Below are 4,193 nucleotides of genomic sequence, written 5' to 3'. Positions count from 1 at the left end.
GTAATGGCTATGTCGCTGGACTCCCACATAGTCAACTGCAGTTCTCGTCCCGGACCCGGTGGCTTAAAACACACTGGGTGCATGTGCGTGCGTGCCCGGGATCCCGAGAGAAGAATGGAGGAGAAGGGATTGCGGCGTGACCATCCCCCCTGGGGGGTGATTTCTCATTTCTGTCTCTATGCCTCTCTCTGTCTGGTGAGCGCACGCACCCTATAGCGAAAACCTCTCAAAAAAAAAAAAAAAAAAGTGTTCAGTATTTTGGGACCAGCAGTTAGTGTAATGGCTATGTTGCTGGACTCCCATGTCCCATGTAGTCAACCGTGGTTCGAGTCCCGGACCAAGTGGCTTAAAATAACAAAACTCACACCGGGTGCTTGTGCGTGCGTGCCCAAGATTCCGAGAGGAGAATGGAGGAGAAGAGATTGCAGCATGGCAATCCCCCCGGGGGGGTGATTTCTCACTTTCTGTCTCTCTGTCTCTGTCTATCTGGCGAGCACACGCGTCCTATAGCAAAAACAAACAAAAAAAAGACCTCTCCCCCCCCCAAAAAAGAATAGTGTTCAGTATTTTGGGGGTAAATCCTAGAGACTGGGAGAGGGAGGATCAATGTACTATCTTACAAAAAATGTCATTTCCATAAAGATACTACATTAATTTTAGAAACCTTGAGTTGCATGAATTACCCATCAAACTGGTTTCTGGATCTTTGCATTATTTCCCTTGCCTTATTCCCTTCAGGAAGGAAGACTGGTAATTTTTCTTTTTTGGAGGGAGATGCTTTAATGATAAAAGGGGGGAGTGAAAAAAGTGATACTGACAGTACTAACTCCATAAACAATCTTATATGTAGCATTTAAATGTTCATTAAATTGTAACCACTTAAACATAGGCATATACTATTTGCTTCTTGGCATATCCAACTAAAAGATTCAAAATTGGAAAGCCAAAATTACGCTCCAGAGCCCAAGGTTAGATGCACAGTTAGATTTCTATAGCTTCTGACTAGTTTACTTAATATATGTCAACTGTCTACAAGGTGTATCTTATGTCCAACTTTGCTTTCTAACAGATCAGCGCTTCTGTGCTATTATGTCATGTTAAAGGAACAAATAAGTAAAAAAAAAAAAAATTAAAAAAAAAACCTAATATCACTACTCACCTACACACAGTTGTATACCTCTATACCTCTCCCTGAGGTAGTATGTGACATACCATGTGGCTTAAAACTCAGCAATATTTCAAACAGGAATTGTTCACGACTGCTATATTTATTTTCAAAACTGAAGTGATCAAACAAAATTCCTGGTTTAAAAATCTGAAGAAACAGGGATTCTTTATTATCTTAGGCTTCCATCTTTTACTTCTAAAATTTCTATGCCTTCCCCCACACCACACGCATATCTGCTGATGCTAAAAATGGAGGGCATAATCGTAAGGGTGCACCAATGGTTAAGACTGCGTATCTGATCAAATCTTTAAAGTCTGTTATATCTCATTATGTAATGCTGTTCCCTAAATCTGTAGCATCCTACCCTTGATGAGGAAGGCAATCTGGTATACTGAAAATTCGTCTTTCAGCTTCAACCACAAGTTCTACAGCTAGATAAATCTATGTTGGAAATCGACGTTTCCTATCTTCTAGAAGTGTATTCCTTGGTGAGTTATTTAACTACTCAGGGTCTTAGTTTTTTGTTTTGTGGGTTGTTTTATTTTTTGAGTTTTTAATGGAGGGGAGAAAAACACCTATCTTACAAATGTGTTGGGGAAACTAGAAGAAATATATATAAAGCACTGAACACAGTGACTGGTACATGGGATGGTAAATAAATAAGATGCCTTTGTCTTGTTGATTTTGAGGTATCTGAAATAGAACTTAAGCTAGAAAATGTACAACTCAAACTTACAAGTCCTTACTTTGGAGGCCAATGGGGGGAAAAAAACTTTTTCACATGGAAAAAATTCCTTTGAGTCTAACAGCTTCATCACCAATAATTTATTTGGTTTCAATACTAGAAGGCACTGTCCTTAATGTCAAGGGTGCCTCAGAGAGAACATTAAAAGTATTAACACCTACCCTCAAGAAACTTACATTTTAGAGAAAGCCAGACATTATTAAAGAATTAATTACACAGTTAGTTAATTACAATTGTGATTAGTTTAACGAAAGTCTGCCAAAGAGGGAAATGACCTAACAGGATCAGAATTTAAATTTCTACACAAACATCCCACCTCCCTCCAAAGATTTTCAATCACTCTCTCTATAATTAAACCAATCCAAATCTTTGAATAGACTTGATCTATTTTTTAAAACAACGAAATAAGTAATTAACCTGACAGTAGCCATTTTTATGTTCAGAATTATAAAATGAAATTATAGAAATAGTGTAAAATCTACAAAATAAGTTCCAGTATTATCTATCCACCATGAACTCATGTTAGAAAACACATTGCTTAAAAAAAAAAAAAAAAAAGAGAAAACACATTTCTTGATAGATTATAAAATCAATGTTAATTTCATATCATGGCATTATTTATAATAATGGTTAGTTTTTCAGAATGTTTCTGTTCAAGTACATATCATTTATGCATTACTAAGAAATCATTTATTTTTTTTAAGATCAGAACAATTCTTAATTGGCTTACTAAAGGAAAAATCTTCACTAAGATATCTTTTTAAATCTCTACCTTAAAAATTAAAAACCAAAGTCTGGAGACATCCATTTTAAGGACAACTACAAGATTTCAATCTTCAGAAGTTAATAGACTCTGGTGTAATAGTGTCATTAAAGTCCCAAGTAAACATAAAGGAAAAAAAACTGAACAACCAAAGAGATCCTCCTACTAAAATGAAACTAAGTTTATTTTGTAAAATCTACCTCCATGTTTATCTTAGATTCAAACAGCATTCAGCCAGAAATTAATGTAACAATTAACCCTGAACAGTCATTGTTCAATTCTCCAAAAGTGGCCTCTTCACCTATATTTAGTTCATAAGGCAAGCCAGTCAAGAATTTATGCTGCCAATTGTAATGAATGGAAGAAATATATTTAAATCAAATAGCACCATCTAGCAGAACCCTCATTACTTTGCTCATAAGAGCAGACGTTACTTTGTGCTCAGTTTGGTAGATTTGACAGCAAAAGTGGCAATCATTTGTTTCTGTGACTGAATCACAGAATAGGAACTATGAAGGACCAGAGACTCATCAAACCCAACTTATTATCTCAGAAACTAATTTATTTATTTTTTTTACAAAATCATCAGAATACAGATTAGATTCTGCCAAAGTTCACCCATTCCTGGGGGTTCAGTTAAAATCCAAAATTACTGTGATTCTTAAGTTAAATTACCCCCAAAATAAATAAGATTATGCCTCAATGCATTTCAATTCCATTGCCCCCCAGCAATGTGATATCCAAATATTCTGTAATCATTAAAACAACCTCCTTCCGATGTTTTAATCAGGTATACTACAACCAAATGATATTAATGCACACAAATTAGCCTGTATTTCAAAACTTCAATTCCAGTAACTGCTATGTCTTAACTAGACTATAATCCTGGGTCTTTTATACACTCCTTGTCACAACAAGCTCCTGAATGTAGCTCCTCTGCACATCTCTCTGGAAGAAAAAACAGCATTTCTCCATCTATTTTGTTTTGTTTTGCTACATCAAGGCCTGCCACCCCTAAATCCTAGGGGAATCGTGTACGTTGCTGCCAACGCGATTAGGAAATGTTCCCATCCCTAGGGCACAAGAAACTTTCAGGGGAAGACTGACTGCCTAAAGCAAGGAGGGAAACTCAGTCGTCTGCGCACTGGGTTTTTATTTACACAGCTCTTCCGCACGCAAGGTAACCAAAGTTATCTTCTGAGAGATGCTCTCAGACTTTCCCCACTATGATCCCCCTCCGAAAGACAGCGTGCTCTCAACGACTAGAAGTCTGACCCTCAGAGTTGGGGTGGTTACTGAGAACCACTGATGTACGCAGGGCAAAAAAAAAAGGTTCTTCATCAGTGGTCACAGTCACTATTCGCTCTCGGTTTTAGTAACAACCAAATCACCGTTACAAGTACACAAGAAGAGCCGCAAACAGCCGGCTTCGCAGTGTGCCATGACGGCGGCACCCCGGGCCGGGCCGGGAGGGGCTCGCACCCAAGGTAACACCTGTATCTCCCACGGCGCCCACC

At 37.9% G+C, this 4,193-nt stretch overlaps 1 protein-coding gene across 5 annotated transcripts in view; it reads right to left on the bottom strand.

Annotated features, from left to right (window-relative positions):
• Positions 1–4,193, bottom strand: part of SSBP2 (single stranded DNA binding protein 2) — a 334,115-nt gene that overhangs the window by 319,639 nt on the left and 10,283 nt on the right. The window lies entirely within an intron of this gene.

This window comes from Tupaia chinensis, unplaced genomic scaffold, assembly GCF_000334495.1.
Source record: "Tupaia chinensis unplaced genomic scaffold, TupChi_1.0 Scaffold000099_1, whole genome shotgun sequence".
In the NCBI taxonomy this organism is placed as follows: domain Eukaryota; kingdom Metazoa; phylum Chordata; class Mammalia; order Scandentia; family Tupaiidae; genus Tupaia; species Tupaia belangeri.
The sequence above is the reverse complement of the archived record's forward strand: the minus strand, read 5'-3'. Positions and strand labels throughout refer to the sequence as shown.